The following is a 20,495-nucleotide window of genomic DNA, read 5'->3' as shown; positions in this document are numbered from 1 at the left end:
TTGTAGTATGGGGGTCTTACATTTAAGTCTTTAATCCACTTTGAATTGATTTTTGTATATGGTGAGGGATTAAGAGTCTGCCTTCTGCATCTTACCCAGTTTTCCCAGCACTATTTATTGCAGAGGTTTTTCTTTCTCCATTGTGTGTACCTGGCACCTTTGTTTAAAGTCAACTGGCTATAAATGTGTTTACAAACAGTAATAATTTGACTTTCTCCTTGCTAATTTGAATTTTTTAACATTTGGTTCTCTTGCTTGATTGCTCTGACTAGAACTCCCAGTACTATGTTGACTAAAACTGGTAAAAGTGAGCATATTTATCTTATTTTAGATCTTGGAGAGAAAGCTCTTTCAGCTTTTCCCCATTTGGTATGATGGTAGCTCTGGTTTGTCATATATGGCCTTTATTATGTTGAGGTGTTTCTTGTATATTTAGTTTGCTGAGTTTTTGTCATAAAGGGATATTGATTTTCCAAATGCTTCATCTGCATCTATTGAGATAATTATATGGTGTTTTGCCCTTCATTTTGTTCATCTGACATATCATGTTTATTGGTTTGAGTATGCTGAATAAACCTTGCATCCCTGGGATTAATCCCCTCAATCATGATAAATCATCTTTTTGATGTGCTGCTGTATTCAGTTTGCTACTATTTTGTTGAGGATTATTTTCATCTATGTTCATCAGAGATATTGGCCTATAGTTTTCATGTATGCGTGTGTGTGCATGTGTGCACATGCACACGCATGCACATGTGTGTACTTGTCTGGGTTTGTAATCAGGGTTACATCCAGTTTTTGGTTATATTGAATAATCCTACTATAAACATTCTTTTATATGTCTTGTGATAAATACATTAGTCCTCATTTATCCATGTTCCAAGACCCCCAATGAGTGCCTGAAATCATGCATAATATTGAATCTTATAAATTCTATATTTTTCCCTAAACATACATACCTTTGATAAAGTTTAATGTATAAGGTGTAGTAAGAGATTAACAATAATAAATAATAAAAAGACTGTAAAAATATACTGTGATAAAAGTTATACGAATGTAATTTCTCTCTCTCAAAATATCTTATTAAAATGTACTCACCTATTTTCAGACCATGGTTGAACTGGGTTAACTGAAACTGTGGAAAGAAAACACATGAATAAAGGGAGACTGCTGTATATGAACAAGTTCCTTTGGTATGTACCTAGAAATAGAATTTCTGGGTTTTCATGTTTGCATTATTTTCAGCTTTAGTATATTCTCAAACACAGTTATTAAAGTAGTTGTGTTAATTTACATTTTTACCAACAGTGTATGAGAGTTCTTGTTGCTGCAAATCTTCACCAATATTCAATATCATCTATTTATTTTATTTTTATAATTTTAGTTTAAAAATATTGTAAAGTGGTTTTGTGTTTCTCTTTGACTAATGAAATTGAGTAGTATTTCATAGGTTTATGAATAATCTGGGTATCCTCTTTCTGTTGTTGTTGTTGTTGTTTTGTTTTTGAGACATAGATTTGCTTTATTGCCCAGGCTGGAGTGCAATGGCACAATCTTGACTGTCTGCAACTTCTGCCTCTTGGATTCAAGTGATTCTCAGGCCTCAGCCTTCCATATAGCTGGGATTACAGCTGCACGTCACCATGCCTGACTAATTTTTGTATTTTTAGTAGAGACAGGATTTTGCCATGTTGGCTAGGCAGGTCTCCAACTCCTAGCCTCAAGTGATCCACCTGCCTCAGCCTCCCAAAGTGCTGAGTTTACGGGCATAAGCCACCATGCCCAGCCAATATCCTGTTTTATAAATTGGCTATTCATATCTTTTGCACATTTTTGTATAGGATTATCTTTTATTGTTATTATTGACTTGCTAAAATTATTATATTCTCAAAACAAATCTTGTCTCAAGTATAAACGTTATACATTTCTTTCCCTATTTGTTTCTTGCCCTTTGATTCACTTTATGAGGCTTTCAATTAAACCTTAGTTTGTTTTCATTTGGTCCAATTGATGTTTTAGAGGTTATTAACGTTTTTCCATTACACTTAGAGCCTCTGTATTTTTTAAAAATTATATTTGTCTACTACAAAATCATAAACATATTTTGTTTTTTTCTATATTCTATAATGTTTTACCGTTCACTTATAGACCTATATCATTCATTTATACTATTTTTGCTATACTAAAATGTTATTTGATATATATATGTACATATATACATACATATATATATATATATATATATCAAATACCATTTAGTATAGCAAAATGGTATTAAGGTTGATTTATATAATATATATAAATTAGTTATTACACGAATACAAAGTAGTAAGTACATAGATAACTCCATTGTTTTTACTTTAACATTTATCTTTTTATTTATCATTATTATCATTTATCTTTCCACTGAGTAGCAGAGCCAGGTCTGGAACTCAGGTATCCTATATGCTGGTTCAATGTTCTCCAGGTTCACTGTGCTCTTTCTAAAACTTTACTAAATTAGTCCAAGAGAAAGTTGCAGCATTGCCACAATAAAATTAGCATCTGAAATGCAAATTCCTTCAGATACAAGGCAGGAAATACTAATAAGACAACAGATAATGATGTGAACTATGGCCAGCTGAGAAGTATAAGTCCAAAGGCTTTTAAGTTCATTTTTTTCCCTCATAGGTTTAACATCAGAATTCATTCCTCTAGCCATTTTGAAATAAGAGTAAGAAAACATCTTAAAGCAAGGATGTAAATTCAGTCATGACACTTTCTGGATATTTAACAGTGTGAGAGGGAGACAAACAGAAACATATACAATTTTAGTAAACATTTTTTTTAATTCACACACTTAAAGTCACAGACATTAGTTTTAGCATTTGACCTTAATCTGATGCAAATGCCCAGGGCCCTACATTTGCCTTTGTTCAGAAATAAAGGGCAAGAATAAGAATAGTCGTGTTTCATTTTGGCAGACAAGAGGCATACTAAAAAATGCATTATGGATTTTGTCCATACTAGCTTTCTCCACTTGCTCTCCTCACATTTTGTCTTGAAATCACTTCCACTGGGCATTTTGTTATCCCTTGACTCAAACAAAATATCTACTACAAAAGTTACCCATGAATTCAAGGTTCCAAAATGACATCCAATTTGCAGTCTTCATCTTAAGCAATCACGCAGTGGATAACCAATTTGATCATTCCCTACATCTTCAAATATTTTCACTAGGCTTCCTATATATCATTTTCCCTTGGTTCTTTTACTTCATGACGTATTATTTCTTGATTTTCTCATTAGCTCCTTCTCAAATCTGTAATTACTAACATTTGAATTTTCCTTTGGCTCAGTAAGTAGATCTCTCCTCTCATCTACCTGCTTTTCTCACTAAATGAATCTCATGTAGTCCTATTAATTTAAATGCCATCTGTACACAAATAGATCTCTGCTCAAACCTCTTTCCTCATCTCCTGACTTATATATCTGACAGCCTACTTGTATGTCTATGTTGGGAATGGAACAAGCAACTCAAACCTAATATGTACAAAATGAAATGTCAGATTTTCATTCCTACAATTTTACCTGTCCCAGTAAATAGTAGTTCCTCCAGTTGTTTAAATACAAAAATTAGTTTGTATTCTTCCTTAGAAGAATTAGTCTGATTCTTCCTTTACTCTCAAGTGCTACCTCTAATTCATTAGCCAATCTTACAGGCTATTGACTTAAAATTCAACTAGAACTTAACCACTTCTTACAACCTATGCCTCATAAACTATGGCCACTTAAATATGGCCACAAATTCTTTGAGAGTACCCCCATCAGGAAATGAGGTTTCAATTCGTTACCATGGAATTTGAGTGAGCTCTCTGACTGCTTTGACCAATACAATATGAGAGAAAGAATATGTCGGTTTCTAGATCTAGGTCTTAAATCAGCTACCACTTCTGGTCTTTCTAGATACTTGTTCTGGCAGTCACAAACTGCCATGCAGATAGTTTGAATGCCATACTGGAAAGACCATGCTGGGAGGTCCTGAGACTATATTAATGGAGAAACTCACCTGACACTACCTTCTAGATGTCCCTGTCAAGGCACCAGGCATGTATGTGAAGCTATCTTGGATCCTATAGACAAGCCATCAACTGAGTATCTCCAAATGAACTTAGTTAGGTCCTCATGAAGCAGAATTGCCCAGCTGACAGACCAGCCTACATCCTTCACCCATTAACATGTGATACACAATACAACAATTGTCATCATAAGCCATCAGGTTTTGGAGTAACCTCTTCCAAAGTAATAGATAACAATATCATATTCTTCCAAGGTAACTGCATCTCTCTCTTAGATAACTTAAAGCCTTCTAACTAATTTCTGAACTCCTTCGTTCTAAGCTTGATCTTTCCATTCTTCTCTTTACAAATCACCCATAGTAACCCTTTAAAAATATATCACTCTTTTGATCAAAAACCTCCAGTGGAATCCTATCTCACTAAGGTTAATAGCCAGGTCTTCACAATGGCTTTGATAGGCCTTCATGATCTGAACCTCCTCTAATGTTCTAACTTTATATCTTACCATTACTTCTTATACTCACTCCACTTTAGAAATACTGGCTTCATTGAAGTTCCTGCATTCTCCTACTTCATTCACAATTGCACTTCCATTTACTATTCCTTCTGTGCAGATTTCCTCTCTAGTCACCAACATGGCTCACTCCTTCACTTTCTCTCTATCCTCTGCTTAAATACCATCTTCTAAGAGAAGACTTCAATGACCACTGTATATAAAATAACATCACAATAACCCCATTTCAGCCTGGCCTAACATCTTACATAATTCAATTTATTTCCCAAACCATAAACATTGCCATCTACACTACCTATTCGCTTGATTATTTTCTGTCTCATACTTTTTGTATAATTTTATTGTACTCCTATTCCTCTTTAAGAAACTTTTATGTTTTTAAACCTTAGTTGTTGTAAATTTACAAAAAGGCTATCATGTTTACAATCTTTGGGAATCCATTTTTTTCATATAATAATTTATTATTAAGATTTATCTATATTGTTTCATATTTTTATACTTCATTCATTTTGCCTGTGGTATTATTTTGTGAATATACAGCAAATTACTTATGCACTATTGTCTTAGTGGAATTGAGATAGTTTTCAGATTTGCCATTATGAATAGAGCTACAATAAATATTATTGTGTATGTCTTCTACTGTATTATGTACAAGAATTTCCCTCAGCAAGACACCTAGCATTATCCTGGGTACTTGCATGTAATGTTTGTTCTATTACTTTTCTTGCATTAGGTCATGTTCCCACTGAAAACTATTTAAGCTTCCTAGGTCCCTACATTATACAACTGGCCAAATTGTCTACCTATGCAAGGCATTTGGCAATTGTCTCTTCCCCATTTATTCCCTTTCCTCCATCAAGAGTATCCCAATTTTTTCTTGATAAATTCCCTTCTTTCTCATTTTCAGTCATTTAGAAAGGTGTGATACAATGCTAGACCTAAAAATAGACTGAGTGGCAGAGGCCATTTGATGCATCCTATCCTCTTTATCCACAGGTATTACTGGTTCAGGGATAGCTAGGTAAGCCATTTAGAGATCTTTGCTGGAGCTTTTGGGAGGAAGGGTTTTATTTCTCTTTATGAAATTTATCAACAACATGCTCTCATCTCTTCATTTGGTAGTGAAAGATATGAGGCTTATAACCTGGGAATGAAGCAAATTCTGGAGACACGGAGTCAAGAAACAATAACAGAGAAACCAGGTCCTGGTCACATCTGCAGGATTACCATGGTCCTAATAAGCCAAATTTAAATTGAATTCTATCCCTGGAATTGCAATCTTTCATGATCTAACAATCCCTATTTTCTTCTTCTTTATGCTGAGTTTCTGTTACTTGTTTCATTGTATCCCTAATTTCATGTCAATTATTTTCTGTATATCAACGCTTTACTCAGATATTCCCAGCCAGGTCCCTTGTTTACAAACACTTAACTGGAATGTATTATTTTCTACCTCTGATAGGAAAATTGTCACCCACTCTTCAAATCCCAGCTTCATTCTCATGCCTTTTACGAACCGTGCCTCGATCATTCTGTGACATCACAGGACACTATGGCATTTTTCTGCTGCTTCTTTGTGGGGTGATATTTTGTTTTAATCATCACTTTTAGAGACTTCTGTTTCAATGGACATCCCATGTGCTTATGCCTTCATCCAACCTGTAGGCTTTTTGAGTTCAGGGACCATGAGTTTTATTTCATTATCTCTTCCAAGTCAGTAAATCTTTATTAAATAAACACACTGTATCTGTGCATATTCCATGTGGTAGCCAAATTCTCACTCCAGTTCTCCATTTCAAAGATACATGATTCTGTTTTGAGGGGAAAAACCTGTAACCCCATCACTGCAAAAACTAAAGCAATTCACATGCCTTAACCTTTGTATATCAAGGACCTCTCTCCAGAGTATCAAACTGTATGCTCTAACAGTTTGCATATCAGTTTTATAAGTTTTTACAGAAATAAAATTCACAAGCTTATAAAAGCACACATTTTTAAAATATGGCTTAATACTTATAGAGGATATAGTAAACAATTGGTAAAAAATGTTTCACGAGTATATAGCAGAAAAACTTAGCACATCTGACAAAATGTTTACAAGCATTTACAAACATAAAGAAAAATAAATAACTCCTAAAAACAGAATACTGTTTAGAGGGATGTATAGAATGTGGGTATCAATATATGAGTGGAAATAATTGATCAAATGTGACCCTAGGGTGAGAAATAAAAAATTAACTAGTTGAGGCATAAAAAAGAGGATCTAATCTCAAAGTTTTGAGAGATGGCTGGTGATGCTATTGTGTTTGTTTGTCAAGAACCAGTGATGACAGCATTTCCAAAATATTTCACTGTTTTTTTCTGAATTTAGCTAAATTCATTTCACGAAAATTCTACTGAGATGGTTCTGAAAATTTAACCTCGTAGACCAGACAATTAATGTCTAAATCCTGTTCACAAAAAAAGCATCTGAATCACTTAAAAATTTTTTGTGGTGGTGTATAAGCGATAATTATCAAAGAATAGATAATTCTCACATTTGTATTACCCTATTTACTACAAAATTTTTAAATGCTACAGCATATGTGCTATGGTATACAATATAGACAATAAATCAACAAATATTAAACTTGGTTCCCTTGATTAGGTGGTAGAAAATTGGTTCTATTTAGAATTGGCTCCCTTGATTAGGTGGTAGAGAAGGTGATGAGGTTGAGGGAGAAGAGATGGCCTTTTACTTTTGTTTTTATATACAACATTAAAAAGTCATTTTTTCCCAGACAACTTTATTTTGTTTTCTTTCAGGAAAGATCTTTCCCATAAATATCTCATATCCCTGATCATTAACAATGACAGAAAGTTCATTTCTTGCTCCATGGGGTAATAATTCCCCATTAGCTGCACAGACTTATCACCTAAGGAGTTTTTAAAAGTACAGGTATTTCGGGCTCTATCCCAGCCCTATCAATCAGAATCTTCCTGAGTGGGACCGGAGTCCTTTAACTTTCCAAAGCCAGCTTACTAGGGTCACATATATGCATTTGCAATCACTGCTATTATTGCTCACTGTCTGGTCCATCTGTGTGAGTTTTTCTGGGTTCTCCAAACCTGTAAAATGATGATTAACATGCAAAGAAGTGATTATATCACCATATAACTCTTGTAATCATTTGTCGAGAAGGTAGTGCTAATGTGTTAACAACCCAAGCAATGCAGTCATATCATATAGAAATGAACCTTGGAACTGCAGCCATATCCAATAGACATGTTGGGTCTTAGTGGGATGGGTGGAAAGTGGAGTGGATCTGGGTAAGAGAGAGCCTGATCCAAAGTGATAAATCATATGTGTATTCGTCTGTTTTCACACTGCTATAAAGAACTAACTGAGACTGGATAACTTATAAAGAAAAGAAGTTTAATTGATTCATAGTTCCACAGGCTATACAGGTGTCACTGATGCGGAAGCCTGAGGAAACTTACACTCATGGCGGAAGGGCAAAGGAGAAGCAAGCACATCTTCACATGCTGGCAGGAGACAGAAAGTGAAGGCGGAAGTACTACACGCTTTTAAACACCCAGATCTCATGACAATTTACTCACTATCATGAGAAGAGCAAGGGGGAAATCAGCCCCCATGATCCAGTCACCTCCCACCAGGCCCTTCCTCCAACACCAAAGATCATAATTCAACATGAGATTTGAGTGGGGACACAGAGCCAAACCATATCAATGTGTTTCACAGGCTGGCCCTCAGAAGATAGGAAGTTTTCATAACGATAACATCCTACCACTCTGACTATTCCACATGAGCATTCTGATTAAAGAGGTCAAACGTGATAGGTAAAGCACAGTGGCAAGAAGGTGAACTCAAGAACCAAGGCAAAGTCCAGTCTCTCAGATAAGAAGTCCTATGAGAGGTAGGCAGGTGGTCAGGACCTTAGGCAAGCAGATTGTACTGCAGAAAAGAGAAACTAGGCCAAAGCTCAGTGGCATAGAATGGGCATGCATCTTCCAGTTATGGGCCAAAACTGGTCATTGAATAAAAGAATGCTATTATAGGCTTAAATGGCATATGTGAGATGTTGGACACAGGGCAATGGATTTATTTCTCTACATCAATTTATAAGATATGATAAGCATGAAAGCACAGCACAAAATGATTTGATAAGCATGAAGGGCCCAACACAAAGTGTTGAAAAACTGTTAGTTTGAAACTATGCAGAAACTGAGTAAGCCTTAGGAACAGGGAAAACAAAATTAACAGAATGAGACATATAAGAAAATCACATTTCTATCAAATTAAAAGTAATATATCAAAGACCAGAGTAAAATCTATAAACAGAATAATGCTGGCTAAGTTAAAAAAAAGTTCTTTCCTGACTGCATTCACAGAGAATTGCTTCAAGTATATGTATGAAAAGCTATTAAAGAAATCATTAACAGTCATTGAAAGAGTGACAGGCATGGACCTTGAGAGAGAAGAACCTTACTGTAAAGTACATGCCCTTTTGCAACATTTAAATTTTATAATGTGTATGGCTATCCAAAAATCCATCACTTTTAAAATAAGAAGTGTTTCAATTTTTCCTTTTTATTTTTTATATATGGATAAAATGATACTCTGAAATCAGTGATTGAAAATACTTCCATCAGCCAATAACACCTCAGCAAACAACATTGCACTAAAGAGTTGTGGGACCAATAAATTCTAGACTTTTGGTAAAAACAAACACCAAAATAACGTTTATGTAAAGCTCAATGAGATTCAAAAGTATATGGCAGTCATGTTATTAGTTTGGTAACATTCACTAGCATGGGCAGGAAGAGTCACACAACCTAGTCAACTGTCTTAGTTTATTTCTGCTGCTGTAAGAGAGAGCCACAGACTGGGTTATTTATAAAGGAAAGAGATGTATTTGGCTCACAGTCCTGGAGGCAAGGAAGTCCAAGATTCAGAGTCCACATCTGGTGAGGGCCTTGAGGAAGGGATCACACAGAGACAAGGGTAAGAGAGAGTGACAGCACACTGAACAGAGAGAAAAAATGAGACTGATAAAAAGGAACCCTCTATGGAAATAACAGTATTAATCTATTTGTGAGAAAGGAGTCCTCAAAGCATAATCACCTTTTGAAGGCTCTGTCTCTAACTTAATACTGCTGCAATGGCAATTAAATTTCAACACAAGTTTTGGAAGGGACATCCAAACCATAGTATCAACCATGCCATATTTATGTATTTAACATAGAATATGTTGTAATCTGTGTTAGAATAAGCTAAATCAAACTATCAAAATTCAGAGGAAAATTATTTGAAATAAATTCAGATGTCAAATGTTAAATTCAGGATTTATTTCAATTATGTATGATTTTTCCAGGTCACATTTTGATGAATTAGAAATTCAATGAAACATGGCAGCACCAGTATTTTTCTGAAAATACTAGTGTTGAATGTTTTCTGCACATTTAGGCAAGGTTAATCAGATTAGTCTGAATGGGCTAGTTTCTACAGACAGAGAGACTAAAAATTTCACCTCATCTCAATGACATGTATAACTACACCAACTTACTATTTGATATTTCAAGGTTATTCGTGGCCTCAATATTTCTTTAAATCTTTTTCAATGCAGTTAACTTATAATATATCACACATGGAGAAATGGAAAAGTTCAGCTAGGATTTTAGCAAAAGTATAAGTGGATCATCAGAATACTAGTTGCCCAAGAACTGTTACAATCCATTATGCCATTGCATACATTGAATTGTGAATTACTAACACAAGCCACTGAAATGTTTTATGTTAATCTGTACTCTAGGGTGCCGTTGTCCAAAAATAACTAAAACAAAAATATTACCAAATTATCAAATGAAGACTGCATATTTTACTCTGATGTCATAATGGAGAATACAAGATGTCTCATTAATATAAAGCAGGCAATAAAGTTTCTTACAAAATTGAATATATAAGGATAATGGAAAGATACTGAATACTTCGTGTTATTGGTTAAAAGGATTTAGGTAAAGGTTTCAAAGAAAATTACAATGACTATTTATTTCCCAGGAGTATATGATTAATTTTTCCTTAAAATAATGGTTATATAAAACCATATTTGAAGTTACATATGGAATTAGCAGCAGTGTCTAGTAACAAAATATATGTTTTGTTTCCAAATTTTTTATGTATGGAAAAAGTAGAGGCTGATCCTATTTACAATTCTTCCCAATGTTCTTTATATCTCCACAGCCACATATTGTTTATACATAGAATCTACCTCAGAGTCATTATTCCAATTTACTTCTTAATACCTTTTCAATCTTTAAAGAAAGGAAACCTCAGAGCCTTTACACAACTTTGTTGAAGAAGTGGATTATTTTAAACAACAGTTCTTTAAACTTTTGATTTCTACACAGAAATGCACCTTCACAAGAACCAAAAATGAGGTGAGCAATCACAGTACCTGGTTTTAACTTCATGTCATGGAAAGAAGCACTGAAGAGGGCTTGAATCATGGACACCACTTCTCCATCCTACTGTAGTGGTTGTGCAGTGCGGAAAGTCTGTGTGCTTAGGGAAGAGAGGGCAGTGACTGGGAACTGTACACTGAACTCAGTGCTGCCCTGTTACAGTGGAGAGCAAAGCCATGCTTCTTCAGCCAGTGCCTCTGCATGTAGGGAGCATTTGGACCAGACCTAGCTAGGGAGGATATGCCCACCCCAGTGTCGGAACTTGAGTTTTATGGAAAGCTCACCACTAAAGGCCAGAATGCTCTGGCATCCTAGATAAACTTGAAAGGCAGTCTAGAACACAAAGGCAGTCTGAGCCCAGCAACTTCTAGTGTTGGGCTGCGTTCAGAGGCAGGGGACAAGGGTGTGGCATGTGACTTAAGGAGATATCAGCCAGGAGCAGTTTTGGGAATGCCTGCACCAGCCCTCTCCCAACCGCAGGCGTTGCAGCTCACAGCAACAAAAGTGACTCATTCCTTCTGCTTAACAAGAGGAGAGAAAAGAATAAAGAGGACTTTGTCTTCCATCTTAGATAGCAGCTCAGCCACAGTAGGATAGGGCACTACACAGAGTCACAGGGCTCCTATTCCAGGCCCTAGCTTCTGGATGAGATTTCCAAACATACCCTGGGCCAAAAGGTACTCACTGCCTTGAAGAGAAGAGGACGATCCCAGCAGGATTCATCACCGGCTAACTAAAGAGCCCTTAAACTCTGAATAACCCGCAGTAACACCCAGTTAGTATGCCATGTGCTTTGGGTTCTGAGACATGCTGACTTCAGGGAAGATCCAGCACATTCCCAGCTATGGTGGCTATGGTGAAAGAGAAAAGCAGAAGGAGAAGTAAAGGGGACATTGTCTTATGCCAGGTAGACAGATAGATATCAGATAGATAACAGCTCAGTCACAGTGGGGTAAAGCAACAGGCAGGCATTTGGGATCTCCAAGTCTAAGCATAGGCTCTTGGACAGCATTTCTTGACCTGTCCTGGGTAGGGATCATACTGGCCCAGGGTGAGTCTTAAACATGGCAACATTCACCACAAGCTGAGTGAGAGCCCTTAGGCTTTAAATGAACATTAGCCGGTGGCCTGGAAGAACCCTCCATGGGCTGGTTGTGTGGTGGCCACAGGGAAAAGCTCCTCTGCCTATGGAAAGGGGAGGGAAGAGCAGGAAGGACCTTTGTATTGTGGTTTGATGACAGTTTAGCTTTAGTAAAGCAGAACATCAGGATAATTTCTAAGGTTTTTGACTCTAATCCCTGGCTCCCAGAGAACATCTCTAGACCCTCCTGGGATCTCTGGAGGAACTCACCACCTTGAAGGGAAGGACCCAAATGTCACTGGCTTGGCCACAAATGTCACTGGCTTTACCACCTGCTGATCGTAGACCCTTAGGGCCTTGAGTGAACATAAGTAGCAGCAGGTAATGGTTACAGCAGGCCTTGGAGAGACCAAGTTCTGTGCTGGCTTCAGATCTGACTCAGCATAAGAAAAAGTAACTTTACCCTAGAATAATACGTCTGACAAAAATGTCCTTCAAGCATGAAGAAGAAATAAAGACCTTCTCAGACAAACGAAAGCTGAGATATTTTAACAGACCTGTCCTACAAGAAATGATAAAGGAAATTCTTCAATCTAAAAGAAAGGGACATTAACGGCAATAGAAAATCATATGAAGGTACAAAACTCACTAATAATAGTAATCATACAGAAAAACACAGAATATTATAACACTGTAATTAGAGTACACAAATTACTCTTAAGTAAAAAGACTAAATAATGAACCAATAAAAAATAATAACTACAATAACTTTTCAAGACTTAGTACAATAAGACATAAAAAGAAATAAAGTTAAAATGCAGATGAATAAAGTATAGAGTTTTTATTAGTTTTAATTCCATGTGTTTGTCTGTTTATGCCATCAGTGATAAGCTGTCATGAGTTTAAAACAATGAGTTATAAGATAATATTTGCAAGACTACTTTATTTGCAAGATAGATTTTCAGTACAGTTGCAAGATATATATGTTGCAAAATCAACATATAAAAATCAACATTTCTATATGCCAACAACAAACATCCAAAAATAAATAATTATCTATTTTACAATAGCCATACATAAAATTAAATTGCACCTAAGAAGTAAAATATCTCTATAATGAAAACTATAAAATTCTGATGAAAGAAATTGAAGAGGACACAAAAAACTAGAAAGATATTCCATGTTCAGGCATTGGAAGAATAAATATTGGTGTCCCTACTACCCAAAGCAATCTATAGATTCAATGCCAATTCCTATCAGAATACTAATGATATTCTTCACAGGAATAGAAAAATAGTAATAATTCTAAAATTTATATGGAACCACAAAAGACCCAGAACAGCCAAAGCTATCCTGATCAAAAACAATTACCAAAAACATTACCTGACTTCAGATTATAATACAGAGTTATAGTGACCAAAATAGTATGATACTAACATAAAAACACACGCACAGAGCAAAGAACAGAATAGAGACCCCCAGAAACAAATCCACATATCTACAGTGAACTCATTTTCAACAAGGTGCCAAGAACATATACTGGTTAAAAGAAAGTATCTTCAATAAATGGTGCTGAGAAAAGTGGATATCTATATGCTAAATGAATTAAACTAGACCCCTATTTCTCATCATATACAGAAATCCAATCAAAATGGATTAAAGACAAATCTAAGACCTCAAACTATGAAACTCCTCAAAGAAAATACTGGGAAACTCTCCTGGACATTGGTCTGGGCCAAAATTTCTTGAGTAATATCCCACAAGCATAGACAACCAAAGAAAAAAGGAAGTTAAAAAGCTTCACTGCAAAAGAAACTATCAGCAAAGTGAGACAACAACCCATGGAATGGGAGAAAATATTTACAAACCACCCATCTGACAAAGAATTGATACCCAGAACATAAAGTGAGCTCAAACAACTCTATAGGAAATATGATAATAATCCAATTGGCAAAATATTGGAATAGATATTTCTCGAAAGAATCCATACAAATGGCAAACAGGCAAAAAGGTGCTCATCATCACTGATCATCAGAGAAATGCAAATCAAAATTACAGTGGAATATAATTTCTCTCCAGTTGAAATGGTTTTTGTCCAAAGGCAAGCAATAACAATTGCTGGAAAGGACATGGAGATGAGGCAACCGTGTATGCTGTTGGTGGGAATGTAAATTAGTACAACCACCATGGAGAACAGTTTGGAAGTTCCTCAACAAGCTAAAACTAGAGTTACCACATGATCCAGCAATACTTCTGGGTACACACCAAGAGATAAGAAATCAGTATATCAAAGAGATATTTGCACTCTTATGTTTGTTGCATCACTGTTCACAATAGCCAAGACTTGGAATCAACCTAAGAATTCATCAGTCGATGTATGGATTAAAAAAATGTGGTACTTACACACAATGGAGTACTCTTCAGACATAAAAAAAAAATGATATCCTGTATTTTCTACAACATGGATGGAGCTGGAAGTTATTTTGCTAAATGAAATAAGCCAGGCACAGAAAGACAAACATTACATGTTCTCATTTGTAACTAAAAATCAAAACAATTGAACTCATGGAGATAGAATATAGAAGGATAGTTAGCAGAGGCTGAAAACAGTAGCTGGGGAAGGGAAGGTGGGGTTGGGGATAGTTAATAGGTACAAAAAATAATAGAAAAAAGAACAAGACCTTGATGTGACAGCACAACAGGATGACTATAGTCAAAATAATTTAAAACTGTGCATTTAAAATAACTAAGAGAGTATAATTGGATTGTTTGTAAAACAAAGGATAAATGCTTTAGGAGATGAATACCCCATTTTCAATGATGGGATTATTATGCATTGCATGATTGTATCAAAATATCTAATGTACCCCATAAATATATATACCTACTATGTACCCACAAAAAAATTAAAAAACCCTGAAGATGGTAATAGGCCTAATTTCTAATAAAAAGAGCCTACACTTTGTGCTGCAAAATCTAAACCTCTAACCAACACCTATGTCCTCCCCTTACCCAAATTTGAAATATTTCCTAAATATTATGAGGTTCCAAGTAGCATGAGTTCCAAAATAATTTTTCAGAAGTATCTACATTAAAGCATGTTATTTCAAGGGATGCCAAATAATTTCAAACTGTCAATAATCTAATTATCAGATATGGTTCATATTTCTTTTACTAATTATTTAATGGATTGAAATGTAATGATATGTTAAAATCCATATTTGAGAATAAAAAGAGACCATAGGAAATTCAACTATATGTAATCAAACCCTTTGTTTTGCATGAGAAAGTGAACAACCAGAACTGCTAAAGAGTAGCCCAAAGTCACAAAGAGAGCCAATGACAGGGTAAATTATTTGAACCCAGATCTTCTGAAACACAGTCCATATATATTTTCATCACATCAGTGCAAGTTTAGTTAATTGTATTAGTAATGATCATTTGAAGCAACTAAAACAGATTTACAAGAAAAACAGAAACAAACCCATTCAAAATTGGGCAAAGGAAATGAACAGACACTTTTCAAAAGAAGGCATATATGCACACAACAAAAATATGAAAAGATGCTCATCATCACTCGTCATTAGAGAAATGCAAATCAAAACCACCTTGAGATACCACCTCATGCCAGTTAGAATGGCAGTCATTAAAAAATCTGGAGACAACAGATGCTGGAGAGGATATGGAGAAATAGGAACACTTTTACACTGTTGATGGGAGTGTAAATTAGTTCAACCATTGTGGAAGACAGTGTGGCAATTCCTCAAGGAACTAGAAATAAAAATTCCATTTGACCTAGCAATCCCATTACTGGGTATATGCCCTAAGGATTATAAATCGTTCTATTATAAAGACACATGCACACGTATGTTCATTGCAGCACTGTTTACAATAGCAAGGACCTGGAACCACCCCAAATGCCCATCAATGATAGAAGACTGGGCAAGGAAAATGTGCCACATATATACGATATAATACTATTCAGCCATAAAAAACGATGAGTTCTTGTCCTTTGTAGGGACATGGGTGAATCTGGAAACCATCATTCTCAGCAAACTGACACAGAACAGAAAATCAAACATCGCATGTTCTCACTCTTAGGCAGGTGTTGAATAATGAGCACACATGGACACAGGGAAGGGAGCACCATACACTGGGGTCTGTTGTGGGGGCTAAGGAAGGGACAGCAGGAGGTGGGGAGGTTAGGGAGGGATAACATGGGGAGAAAAGCCAGATATAGGTGATGAGGGGATGGACGCAGCAAACCACATTGCCATGTATGTATCTATGCAACAATCCTGCATGTTGTGCACATGTACCCCAGAACCTAAAGTACAATAAAAAAAAAAAAGAAAGAAAATCCTGAAGTGCGGGAATGAACCCCCACAAAAAAATAAATAAAATATAAAGAGGGAGAAAAAAGTACATATGTATTATATAGATATATGCAAGTATATATTCAGATTTAAAACTATATAAACTTTGAGAAAACCATATCAAATTAGCAACAAATGAAATTACTTACATCTAGAATTTCAATTAACAATTACTTCCTACTTACTACTGAAAACTTCCTTTTACTAAAAGATAACATATCAATAGCTTAGAAGAGACAGATATTTCTTGGTTCTGAGACCTGAAAATTTTTTTGAGTGTTTAAGAAAATGTTATTCATAAGAAATATTTGTCTTCAACAGGTTTCAAGAAATTAAGAAATATTATTGTTGCATGTCATAGCAATCTTCAGCAAACACCCAGGGTCCAGTGTCATATCTGGTTCTATAAAGGCTATTCTATAACGTAGTAGAAAGGAACAGTGGAGAGTCTTCTAAAATAAACATAACCTAGAAGACTTTTTTTTTTTTTCAGGTAGCAGTTGGGTCTACTAGTTATTTATAAGAACTCTCAGACAATTCAGAGCTGAAAAGAAAGTTGTTTAATGCTTTTGGGGAAAGGAACGGGCAAGTAAGCAAGGCTGCCACATATGATTTTGTAGGTTCAGCCCTGAAGAGAGCTAGTTGAGGATTAATGAGGGCAGAAATCCAGCCAGTCTCCAGTTTCCAAGATGTGCAATAGGCTAGTCAATCCAGAGGAAGAAGGTTTTTGTAATTTATCTGCTCAGCGGAAGGTTCCTTTTACCTGAATTGAACAAAAGTATACAGGCTTTGCCAGCAGCAGTCTTAAATGTGAGCGGCAAAAATCAAACTTTCGAGAAAATGGAAGATAGAGCCTTGGTCTCCTTTTTTAATTGATGGTAGTATATATGAGTATCTACAGGCTATACCAGTATTCTGCTCAGGAAATAGCTTTGCATCTGTTTAATTCTGAAAGCAAATCAAGTCAGTGCCAGAGATGTATACTGGAAAGCATAGAAATAATGGCCTTGAGCTGAAGGATTGTGATCACAGAAATTTTCAACATAAAAGTTAACATGGGCTCCTGGTTAGTAGGTGTAACACTGCACCCCAAAAAGTCAACTGGATGAATTAAATTACAGGGTATACAGACCTCCGGATAGTCATTGTTTTGTAAATTGCTTAACGTTTTCATCTGGATAGCATGGTACAGAAACAAAACAATGAAAATGATCTTGGTATAAATGGCACTAAAAGCTCTTACTGGTAATTGGAGAATAGGTGAGCTGTTTACTGAAGTTTCTCTTTGGACTTCAAAACATGTTTTCTGTATGTTTTGAAGTAGCAAAAAAAAATTATGGTAAGAGTTGAGACAGTTCTATTTCATTCCATTTAAATTGCAAATTTTCCATTTCAGCATGTATGGTACAGATGAAAATTTTGATGTTTATATTCAAAGAATATGACTTAGCTGACATATAATTTCTGTCCATGGAAACAAAGTCTTTTTAAATTAATATTTCAAGATGAAAACATAAAAGTGACAATGGTTAGGATTGTATTTCATAAACTAAAACTAAAACCTTACTCTGCCTCATGAGAAGCTCAAACATTAATAAATAAATAAATAAATAAATAAATAAATAAATAAATAAACCTTTATAGGTTATCTAGAAGATTGTGTCTATACTTTGGAAAAACTAGGAACTTACCGATTTTATAGATAGGCCCTATTGTGGACTAAATGTTTGTGTCCTGCCAAAATTCATATGTTGAAGCCCTAACCCCAAAGTGATTGCATTTGGAAGTGTGATCTTTGGGAAGTAATTAGGTTTAGATGAAGCCATGTGGGAGGGCCCCCTCCTCCCATGATGGGATGAATGTCCCTGAAGAAGAGAGATCGGATCTCTCTCTCCCCCCCGCCCCCGACCACGTGAGAATAGAGTAAGCAGGCTTTCCTCTGTAAGCCAGGAAGCCGACCCTCACTGGGAACCAAATTGGCCAGCACCTTGATTTGGAACTTTCTTGCTCCAGAACACAGAAATAAATTCCCATTGTCTAAGCCATATAGTTTATGTTATTTTGTCATGGCAGCCTAAGCTGACAGGTCCGAAACAATGTTATTCAAAACTGAGTTATTTTTAACAATGGTCAATTCTTTTAACAATGGTCAAATAAATCTTATATGACACCTGAGATGAAAGAGCTTGCTAGAATATGAAAAATTTGGAGCAGAGAAAATGTTCTGAATGAGAAAATCATCTTTGCCTTCCCATAAATAAGAATATCACCTTGTGAATGCTGAATTTGCTCAGTAAATTAATAAATAAACACTAGATATTTAAAAGATTCCCTTGAAAGAATGCACAGAGATTAACATAAATCCTCTCAAATTGGCAATATAAACTTGCATAATAAAGGAGCAGTGAACAGCAAGCATTTGGCTTCATCCTCAATGCTAATACCATGCTCCCTATATGCAGTGTCCCTCTCATGCCTTCCCTTTACTGGAATGTGGAAATAAAGAAAGATACACTGCAGCTGCTTCTGCTGTGTTTAGGCATCTTTCTTGTATTCAAGAAAATTCATAAGAAATTATGAGAGCTTTTGGTATATTCCTTCCTTCTAATCCCAACCTAACCTGCAGTGCTTCAGATTATCATCCTATTGAACTGGAGAGAGTATAGGTACTCTGGCTAATGTGAGCTAGGAAGGCTGGAATCTAGGCTGTTGCGAGACCTACATGAAATACTACGCAAAATAACTAACGTGGGATCCAAAACATAGTCCTTAGTCATAAATTCTAGTTCTCTTATTTACATCTGCCTAGTCTTCAGGCAATAGAATTGCCTCTCAGATTGAACCTAAGTTTCAATTTCAATTTTATTATTAGCTTTTTTCCTCTCTCTGAATTCTTTTATTACTATTCCAGTGTCTCATATCTTCATTAAATATTAATAAAATAATCCTTAAAGTTCTTTAATACCTAGTTTTGTTTAAAAGTATTTGCCCATTCTACAGTTACATAACTAAATTTTAAAAGTATTAGTTTCATTTTTAAAATCCTTCTCTGTTAAATTTGATAATGATTTCTCCCCACTGTTTCAGACTAAGATCTTGTAAATGTGACAAGCAAATAAGCACTATACATTTATGGACACCTTTGTGAACGCAAGCACAGTATATATTGGCAAATATCATCCCAAGTGAGAGTTTGCAAGGAGAACATACAAAATCTTAGATGTAGTCCTGCCTACACATCTGGTCCTTTCCACACAAGCATTAAACAAACTTGATTTTAAACATGTGATTCTAAATTTCAATATGTTTATTAATCCTCTTGATTGTGTATTATCTGTGAATTTAGTTAGTATTCCTTCTATGGATTTAAGTAATTTTTTTTAAATGTTGAAAAGGGACAAAACAGAATTTACTGCAACATAACTAGAGAAAGTGTTAGCAGTTAGACTTAAGTAGAACATTTGCTGAATTCCTACTGTATGACTTGCTAGAAAATTTCCTATATCCAGTCTCATACAATGAAAGACTACTATTAGTTGATATAATCTGAGTGTGTTTTTTTCCATTGGCAATTATATACCAAGTTGTAATATCATTGAGGTTATTATTTCAAGTATGATGATTGATTGTGGCATAGAGAATTAGAGAAAATTGAACACCCAATCAGAATTGCAGGAATGAAAGACAATGATTATGTATGTATGTGTTAGTAACTTATTACATATTGCTTTGAAACATAATAAGAGATTACCAACTTTTGAAAATGATTCACTCACTGGTTGCTGTGAGTTTAGCCTTAAAATCTCTCTGCAAGAATGTGAAGAAAAAAGATTATGATGATCTAATGATCTTACAAATACCTTTTGAAGACAATGGATTATATTTACCTTGAAAATCAAGATACTCAGATTGAAAATTGTTTTTAAACAAGAGAAAGTACTTCCACAACAAAATCAAGAACATGCCAAAACTCAGTCCTGAATGCATCATTTGGAGAGATTCTA

General features: G+C 35.3%; 1 protein-coding gene across 7 annotated transcripts in view; it reads right to left on the bottom strand.

The window, feature by feature from the left end:
• PRR16 (proline rich 16) overlaps window positions 1–20,495 on the bottom strand; it is a 211,032-nt gene that overhangs the window by 104,266 nt on the left and 86,271 nt on the right. For 2 of the 7 annotated variants that reach the window (XM_064366215.1, XM_064366216.1), the window contains exon 2: window positions 1,099–1,135. The exons of the other annotated variants lie outside the window; for them this stretch is intronic. The gene's annotated coding sequence lies outside the window, so the exon portion shown is untranslated. The remainder of the gene's footprint in view (window positions 1–1,098; window positions 1,136–20,495) is intronic. 7 annotated transcript variants of the gene reach the window in all.

Source organism: Aotus nancymaae, unplaced genomic scaffold, assembly GCF_030222135.1.
Source record: "Aotus nancymaae isolate 86718 unplaced genomic scaffold, 86718_ANA_hifiasm-v0.15.2.pri h1tg000064l_0, whole genome shotgun sequence".
NCBI classification, from domain to species: domain Eukaryota; kingdom Metazoa; phylum Chordata; class Mammalia; order Primates; family Aotidae; genus Aotus; species Aotus nancymaae.
Note: the sequence above shows the minus strand (reverse complement) of the source record. Positions and strands in the feature narration are given on the sequence as shown.